The 9880-nt window shown below is 37.4% G+C and overlaps 1 protein-coding gene and 1 pseudogene across 2 annotated transcripts in view; one reads left to right on the top strand and one right to left on the bottom strand.

Moving 5' to 3' along the window:
* Positions 1 to 9880, bottom strand: part of XPR1 (xenotropic and polytropic retrovirus receptor 1) — a 252287-nt gene that overhangs the window by 19967 nt on the left and 222440 nt on the right. The gene's annotated exons all lie outside the window — the stretch shown is intronic.
* Positions 1690 to 2330, top strand: LOC102848669 (annotated as a pseudogene).

The following is a 9880-nucleotide window of genomic DNA, read 5'->3' as shown; positions in this document are numbered from 1 at the left end:
AGAGGGACAGCACAGGAGGGGAAGACCCTCTGCGGTAATCGGGATGGGTGTGTCAGAGGCAATGTGATTGGCACAGGATAGAGCAGGGTTTAGAGCTGTTGTACATAGGGTCGCTATGAGTCGCAAACGACTCGACGGCACATAACAAGAACAACAACAACAATAAATGAGAATGTATGAAACACAATGTGAATGAAGGATAGTGTGAAACATAATGTATACAAACTTTGTAAGCTAACTAGTATAAAATAAAACATTGAAAAAAATAAAAAAAGAAAAAGATACTAATCTTCCACAGATTATACGCTAACATCAAGAAAACAAAATTATTCACAAATGGACCAATAAGCAATACCATGCTAAATGAAAAGACGGATGTGATGTGAAGGATTTAATTTTACTTAAATCTATAATTCATACCTATTGAGGCAGCAGTCAAGAAATAAAAATGTATGCACATGCAAATCTGTGGTCAAGGACCTCCTTAAAGTGCTAAAGAGCAAGGATGTCAGTTTAAAGATGACGGCGTGCATGACCCAATTAATAGTATTTTCAGTTGCTTCATATACACCTGAAAGTTGGACAGTAAGAAAGACAGATTAAAAAACCGAGGCCTCTGAATTGTGGTGCTGGTCAAGAGTACTGAATTTACTGTGACCTGCCAAAAGGAAGAATTAGTCTTTTAAGAAGTGTAGACAGGGTGCTTTTTGGAGGTAAGGACAGTGAGAATTTGTCTCATATACTTTGGGCATGTTATCAGGAAAGGCCAGTGCCTGGAAAAGTAGTGTCAGCAAAAGACTGGGCAAGGTTTTGTTCTGCTGTATGTAGAGTTGGTAAGAGTTGGAGTGGACTCGATGGAATCCAACAATAAATCTGAACTTAATAGACCCACTGGCCACATCTTTCAAAGATAGGTAAGCTGAGTTATAAAAAAGTTTAACATCTGACAAGTTCTAGTTCTATTCCTAAAACCTGAAGAAAAAGAACATTACTAAATTATGAAATTAATACTGTTGCTGTTATGTACCAAAGAATTGGATATGGCCCATAGCTGACTGATCCTCCAACATGCTTTCAGAGGCAGGATTGCATGGGAGGAGACTTTATCCTATGAGACAACTGGTGAACTGTGTGCTTCTGGGTTGGCAGCACAACACTAAGCCACCAGAGCCCAGAGCGCCCTCAGATTAATATTGTTCCTGGAATAAACAAAGTCCATATGTATGAACTTCCCCGACCTTTAGTCCTGCTTGTTTATTACATGGGGTCACATATATTATTCCTTCAGGTGATTATATGACTTTTAATCTCCGGGTAGGAGAGAAAGAAACATTATTCTTCCAGTTTTGCAGTTAATGATGAAAACTGCAGTTTAGAAGCAATCAGCAAGAGAAAAGATAAAAGTGAAAAGTTAAAAAATTTAGAAGGTTTGAGTCTGAATCTAGGTGTTCACCTTTTCCCCAGATCATGAGCTCTTTGCACTAAACAGTGTAACTTGTCTAAGTTTGCTCAACCCCCAAATAGGAAAAACAGTCTCATAAAGCTGTGAGTTAACTTTTCAGAAACATTTTTAAGAAACTGTGGATAGGGGTCCTTCTGGCGTCAACAGAAGTGAATTGATCCAGGAGTTGGAGAGGGTTCCAAAGGTGGAAAGTGGAGTCAGGGCCCTGGCTGCCGTTGGGTTTTTGAATGAGGATTACAATGGAAGAGATGAAGAATGAAGCTGAGACCACTTTCCTGGTTTCTATGCCTCTCTACGCAGTTATGTATCCTGTGTTTAATGAGCTAGAACGAGTTAATCTGTCTGCAGCTCAGACACTGAGAGCAGCTTTCATTAAAGCTGAAAAAGAAAATCCAGGTCTCACACAAGACATCATTATGAAAATTTTAGAGAAAAAAAAAGTATAAAAGTTAATTTCACAGAGTCCCTTCTCCGTATGGCAGCTGGTGACATAGAAGAATATATGACTGAACGACCAGAACCCAAATTCCAGGACCTAAATGAAAAGGTGTGGGCACTTAAACAAAGTCTCAGTAAGATCCCAGATGAGATCAATGATCGAGTGCAGTTTTTGCAGACAATCAAGGATATAGCTAGTGCAAGAAAAGAACTACTTGATACAGTGAATAATGTCTTCAAGAAATGCCAATACCAGAATCACAGGGCACTTGTACATCAAAAGAAAGAATTTGTAAAGTACTCCAAAAGCTTCAGTGATACTCTGAAAACCTATTTTAAAGATGGCAAGGCAATAAATGTGTTTATAATTGCCAATTGACTAATTCATCAAACCAATTTGATACTTCAGACCTTCAAAACTGTGGCCTGAAAGTTGTATATGTTAAGAGATACGTACTTCTCACTGGCAGTACTGAACTGCCTTTATCTGTAAATTTTAAAGTTTGACTGTACAAATTATCAGTCCCTGCTGAAGGGACATAATCCAGGATGTTGAATGGGATTATTGCCATCTTACACCATATTTTTGTAAAGTGTAGCTTAATCATAATCTCACACTGAAGATTTTGCATCACTTTTGCTATTACCATTCTTTTAAGAATTATAAACCAAAAGAATTTACGCCTTAATGTATATAACATTCCTTAAAGAACTGTAAATATTGGTATTTGTTTCTGACATTTTAAACTTGAAAGTGATATGCTGCAAGATAATGTATTTAACAATACTTGCTGGCAAATCTTCAATAAATACTTTACAACTGTTAAAAGAAAAAAAAAGAAACTGGATAAATAAATTTTTTAAAAAATTATGCACCAGCAGCCAGGAAATAAAAAAAATGTATTGCGATGGGAAAGTCTACTGTTAGGGACTTCTCTAAAGTACTCAAGAGCAATGGTGTGTCTCTGAAGACAAAGGTGCACCTGATACAGACCATGGTCTTTGCAATCACTTGTTATGCATCAGAGAGTTGGACAATGACTAGGGAGGACAGAAGGAGAATTGACGCCTTTGAGCTGTGGTGCTGGAGAAGAGTATTGAATGTACCATGGACTGCCAAGAAAACAAACAGATTCATCCTAGAGAGGGTTAAACCAGGCTACTCCTTGGAGGCAAGGATTCTGGGGCTTCGTCTGACATACTTAGGACATGGTGTAAGGAGAGACAGGTCTTTAGAGAGGGACATCATGCTGGGAGAGTAGAGGGACAGCACAGGAGGGGAAGACCCTCTATGAGGTAGACTGATTCAGTGACTGGGGTAATCGGGATGGGTGTGTCAGAGGCAATGCGATTGGCATAGGATAGAGCAGGGTTTAGGGCTGTTGTACACAGGGTCGCTATGAGTCGCAAACGACTCGACGGCACATAACAACAATAACAACAATACACATATTATGATTTTATACTATGTATTGCATTATTCTAAAAATATTAAGAGCTGCAATTTTGAGAGACTCTATGGTAAAAATCTTGAATGATCCAGATAACATTAAAAAAAAAAGGGTGGGGGTGGGTAAGAAGAAGGGAATACAAAGGATGAATGTACTAAAAAAGAATTGCTGACACAGAAATATTTCAGGAAATACGACTGTGATCAAGAAAGAGCCAATGGTAAGGAAGGAAGAAGTTCAAGCTGCACTGAAGGTACGGGCAAAAAAAAAATTGATGTGGTAACAACTGACATGTTTCAAATGCCAGATACAGCCTGGACATGCTGACCAGGAAATTTGGAGGACAGCTATATAAACTAACTAAATAGAAGAAATCCTTATTTCCATTTTCAAGGCATGTGATCCAACAAAATGTGGAAATTACTGAACAGTATCATTAATACCACATGCAAGCAAAATACTGCTAAAGATCATTAAAAAGGGGTAGAATAGTACATGTCAGAAGTTCAAACTGGATTTAGAAGAGGTTGCCCTGGATGCACTGATCAGGTTGTGCCAAGAAATCTGGAGGACAAGTACCTGGCCAATTGACTGGAAGAGATCCATATTTATTCCTATTCCAAAAAAAAGGTGACCCAACAGAGTGTGGGAATTATTGAACAATATCATTAATACCACATGCAAGCAAGATCCTGCTGAAAATTATCCAAAACCTACTGGAACAGCACATCAGCAGAGAACTGCCAGATGTGCAGGCTGGGTTTAGAAGAGCCCGTGGCACTAGGGATATTCTAGACAGTGTTGGGTAAATCTTAGCTGAAAGCAAAAAATACCACAGTAAAATCTGTGTTTCATTGACTATATAAAGGCATCTGACTGTGAATCAACAAACTGTGGCTAACTCTGAGAAGAATGGGACTCCCAGAACACTTGACTATGCTTATGTGAAACCTATATTTGGACCAGGAGGTATCTGTCAGAACAGAGTGAACACTATGTGGAGTGAACTCAGGAAAGGTGTATGCCAGGGATGCATCCTTTCCCCATACTTCTGCAATTTATACGCGGAACAAATCATCTGGGAGGTTGAACTGTATGAGGAGGAATGTGGCATTAGGATTGGAGGAAAATTCATTTGCAACCTGTGTTATGCAGATGACACAGCCTTGCTTGCTGAAACTGAGGAGGACCTGAGGCACTTGAGGCAGGTCAAAGACTGCAGCTTTCACTATGTGTAGAAGCACAACATCAAGAAAATAAAAGACTTGTCACTGGGCCAACTGTCAGCATCAAGGCAGAAGGCAAAGATATTGAGATTGTTAACAGCTTCAGCTTGCTTGACTTCACAATCAACACTCTTGGTACAGCAGCCAGGAAATCAAAAGACAAATTGCACTGGGAAGATCTGCTGTCAGGGACCTCTCCAGAGTACTGAAGAGCAATGATGTCAGTCTAGAGACTAAGATGCACCTGATCCAGGCCATGCTTTTTGTAATTACTTGCTATGCACCAGAAAGATGGGCAATGACTAAGGATGGTAGAAGAAGAATTAATACCTTTTGAGTTGTGGTGCTGGAGAAGAGTATTGAACATGGACTGCTAATTGAACAAACAAGTCTATCAAGGAGAAGGTGAAACCAGGGTGCTCCTCAGAGGCAAGGATTTTAAAGTTCTATCTGACGTACTTTGGACATATTTCAAGTAGGGACCAGTCCTTAGAGAGGGACATCATGCTTGGAAGGGTGGAACAACTGTGCAAGAGAAGACAACTCTCTTGGATGAGATAGATTGACTCAATGACTGGGGTAATGGAGGTAGGTGTGTCAGAGACAATGAAGTTGGCGCAAGATAGAGAAGGGTGCAGAGCTGTTTTATATAGGGTCGCTATGAGTTCTAGTTGACAGTACATAACAACAACATGGTACCAAGGAGATATTATTGATGAAATCAGATGGATCCTGGCTGAAAGAAAGTATTAGAAGAATGCCAGTTTTTGCTTTATTGACAGAGCAAAGACATTTGACTATGTGGATCACAACAAATTATGGCTAACATTGAGGAGAATGGGAATACCAGAACACTTAATTGTACTTGTGTGAAACAGACACCTAGATTAAGAGGCTGTTGTACAAAAAGAGCAAGAGAACACTACATGGTTTAAAATTATGAAAGGTGTGTGTCATGGTTGTATCTCCTTCGTACTTAATCAATCTGTACGCGAAGCAAATGATTCAAAAGTTAAACTCTATAAAGAAGAATGTGCAATTAGGACTGAAGGAAGACTCATCAATAGCCTACGTTATGTAGATGACACAATCTTGCTTGCTGAAGGTGAGTAGGGTTTGAGTGCTTACTGCCTAAGAACAAAGACTGCAGCCTTCAATATGAACTACATCTCAACATCAAGAAAATAAAAACTTCACCACTGAATCTATGAACATCGTGACAGATGGAGAAAAGACTGAAGTTGTCAACGTCTACTTTGCTATGCAGCTCTTATTCTGGACTGTTCTCATGCAAACAATACCATCATATATTCTTTTAAAATAGTTCTTTCCCTCATCTCTTTCAATGTGGTGTACATTATTTATCTCCTCTTTTCTTAGTTCCCCCCATCCCCCACGTCAAGTCCTGTTTTATAACAGTGGCATTATGCCCTATTTGTTCTTTTGTGACGGAGATATTTCACGCAACATAATGAACTCCAGGGGTCATTCATTTTGTATAATATTTTATGGGTTGCTTGTTTTTTTTCAGTGCTTTGTAGTATTCCACTGTGTGAATATACCACAGCTTCTCTATCAATTAATTTGTTGATAGACACTTGTTTCCATTTCTTTGCTATTGTGAACAACACAGCAATAAACATATGCATACATTTATCTGTTTGGGTGGCAGTTCTGACTTCTTTATGGTATATTCCCAGTAGTTCAATTGCTGGGTCAAATGGTATTTCTATTTCCAACTTTTTGAGAAAGCTCCATAGTGCCTACCTTCCATAGTGCTTCCACGATTTTACACTCCCACCAACAGTGAATAAGAGTTCCAATTTCTCTACAACCTCGCCAGCATCTGTTGTTTGCTGCTCTGTTGAATTTTGCTATTCTTACCAGGGTGAGATGTTATCTCATAGTTGTTTTGATTTGTATCTCTTGTAGAGCTAGGGATTTTGAAGATTCCTTTGTGTGTTTGTTCGCTACCTGAATGTCCTCTTTGGTGAAGTGTCTGTTCATATACTGTGCCCATTTTGACACTGGTTTGTTTACTTTTATCTTGTGGTGCTGGAGTATTCTATAAACTCTAGGTATAAGTTCCTTATCAGTCACGTCATTACTAAATATTTTTTCCCAGTCTGTGGCTTTCCTTTTTACCCTGTTGGAGAAGTTTTTTATATGCATAGGGCTTTGATTCTTAGAAGGTCCCATTCATCTATTTTATTCTCTTCTGGTTGTATGCCTACTCTTTCTTAAGAAGTGGATTTTAAGAGCTGTGGAGAGTACAAAGCTAAGCAAATTAAGCATGTCAAACCAGTCTGCCATCACTGAACCAACACTAATTTGTTAGTTTTTCTCCTATTCAAAAATGACATGTAATTTTCTGTCTGAGATAAACTATTTTCATATTTGAGATGACTGCATATTGCTTTGATAAAAAAAAGAGTTCCTATTATTATGAAGTCATGGTCCCTAGTACTGGCCATGGGTTTTTAAAGAATTTAGTCATTAAGAACAAATTAAAGTTCAAATTATTCTTCCTCAACAACTCTTTTTTGTGCTTTTCAAACATAAATTTATTTGACACTTAAGTAAATACCTGATTAGCCTGTCTCATTTTTGTTTTGGCTTACCACAAATTTAACATTTTACCATCAAGAAGAATTCAGAGTATGATAAAAACTTAGAATGTAGAAAAAAAATAATCCTAAGTTTTGAATGGAAAATTTATCTCTGTAACCTATTTACTATTTGATTTGGGGGCCTACTTATATTCCTGTTCATATTCTAGGTTTTCCCACTTCCTACCTGTACCATTTTTGGTTTATAAATCTTTCTGTACTTAATTTCCTCACCTTCAAAATAAAGATCAAGTGTTTATCTATCTTTGTAGATTATGATAAATATACATGAAATGCTTAAAGTAGCACCTAGGAAACTCAAGTATTAAATAGTTTTAATAATAGCACTATTCATCTAGGCGTTCTGCATTACTTCTGTTACATTATTATCTACTCACACTTCACTTACTGACAAAGTTAGGATCCAAAGATAGGTCATTATGTGAAAATTGATGTTATTAAAAAATGGTGAATTACTACATCAGGCTGTGAAATAGAGGATGACTATATTACATAATGCCAACCCACTGGGAACCATGGCCCAGGCAAGTTGACACATATTAGTGTTACTCTTGAAACTGTGAGACATGTTGTTAATGTACAAAATTCTTGGATAATATGAATTTGTATTACTTTTGTAATTGTATGTCAGATAATTGGATCGTAGATAAATGAAGAGTATGTGTATAAAACAATGTACCAAACAATGAAATTACCATAATATAGCCAGTTTCCTATTGCTTAACATTTATTATATATATTTCTACTTTTTTACTATGTAATGCTATGAACATACATTAATTTTAACCATTTCTCCGATTACTTCCTTAGGAAAAATTAGGGAAAGAGAATGATTAAGTAAAAAAGAATTAATGATTTTTAGATTAATAATAAATTGCCAAATTACTTACCAATTTATATAGTTATCATGCTTTGAGTAAATATTCTCTTATTAGTATTTCTTTGCTATTAGTGAAGTTAAACATTTCTCACATGTTACTTGTTGTGGTAGTTGATATGTGCCGTTGAGTCTCATAGCGACACTATGTACAACGGCCCTAAACTGCTCTGTCCTGTGCCAATCGCACTGTCTCCAATACACCCATCCCGATTACCCCAGTCACTGAATCAATCCACCTAATAGAGGGCCTTCCCCTCCCGCGCTATCCCTCCACCCTCCCAAGCATGATGTCCTTCTCCAATGACCAGTCCCTCTTTACAACATGTCCAAAGAATGTTAGAGGGAGCCTCAGAATCCTTAGCCATGTTTATTTCTTTTGCAAAATTATGTTTATTTGATTTGACAATTAAAAAAATAGCTTAAATTATTTCCCATACATATAAATGCAGGCTACACACATGGATTTCACCTGATGGTATGCCCAGGAATCAGATCCATTACAATTGTGGAAGGAATCACTGGAGAAGTTCAATATCAGCACTGAAAACTATGCCAGGTGCTGACTGCAGAACAGACCATCAACTACTCATATGCAAATGCAAATTATAGCTAAAGAAGATCAAATCAAATACACAGGAATAAAAATTTGATCTTGAGTCTATCCACCTGAATTTCAAAATTAACTGAGAAACAGGTTTAAGGCCTTAAACACTTAATGAATGAAGATCAGATGGGGAGAATATGAGTATCATCCATGAAGAATGCAAATGGGCATTACAAAGATGGAAGAAGAACAAAGACCAAAGTGGATGCCAGAAGAGACTCTGAATATTTCACTACAGAGCCAAGAAGTCAAAGGAAAGGAAAGAAATAAAGAAGTTAAGGAGCTGAAAAGAAGATTTCAAAGGGCAGCTCAGAAAGACAAAGCAACGAATTATAATGAAATGTGCGAAGAGCTGGAGTTGGAAACTCAAAAGGGCTGGACTCGCTCAGCATTTCTTAAGTGAGGGAACTGAAAAACAAATTAAAGCCGCAAGCTGCAATACTTAAAGATGCTATGGGCAGAATATCGAATGATCCATGGAGCATTCCAATTAAATGGAAGGAATATGCTGTAAAAAATACATATGTTGCATTAAAAAACGATTAATAAAAAAGGTGAAAAAAAAAAACCACCTTAAAAAAGCCCTAAACCCTGCTCTAAAAAAACAACTTTTTTACATATAAAAGAGGAAATGGAAGGAGTATACTTAGTCACTGTACTAGAAAGAATTGACTGACACAGAAGAATTTCAATAAATAACGTATGAGCAATTTTGATGAAGGAGGAAGTTTTTTCCTGCTCTGAAGAAGTTGGCAAAAAATAAGTACCCAGGAATTGATGGAATACCAAGTGACATATCAACTGATTGGAAGAGATCCATATTTTTCCCATTCCAGGAAAAGGTGAGCAGACAGAGTGTGGAAATTATCACACAAGATCATTGATATCATACACAAACAAATCCTGCTAAAGATTATTTTAAAAAAACCCAACCGGAACAGTACCTCGATAAAGAACTACCAGAAATACAAGCTGGGTTTGAAAGAGGTTGTTGCAACACTGCATAGTGCCACTGCTGTAGAATGGGACTGACATCAGGGTTGGAGTAAGAATGAGAAAAACTGGATGAATTATGTATACTGCATTGAAACTGATGAGGGAGAGAACACTTTAAAAGCCATATATTATAAGGCATTATGATTATCATAAGAGTCCAGAATGAAGGTTGCAGAGTGAAGTATACTCGGGG

This window comes from Elephantulus edwardii, unplaced genomic scaffold (genome assembly GCF_000299155.1).
Source record: "Elephantulus edwardii isolate Elephantulus edwardi_28Jun2011 unplaced genomic scaffold, EleEdw1.0 scaffold00061, whole genome shotgun sequence".
Taxonomy (NCBI): domain Eukaryota; kingdom Metazoa; phylum Chordata; class Mammalia; order Macroscelidea; family Macroscelididae; genus Elephantulus; species Elephantulus edwardii.
The sequence above is the reverse complement of the archived record's forward strand: the minus strand, read 5'-3'. Positions and strand labels throughout refer to the sequence as shown.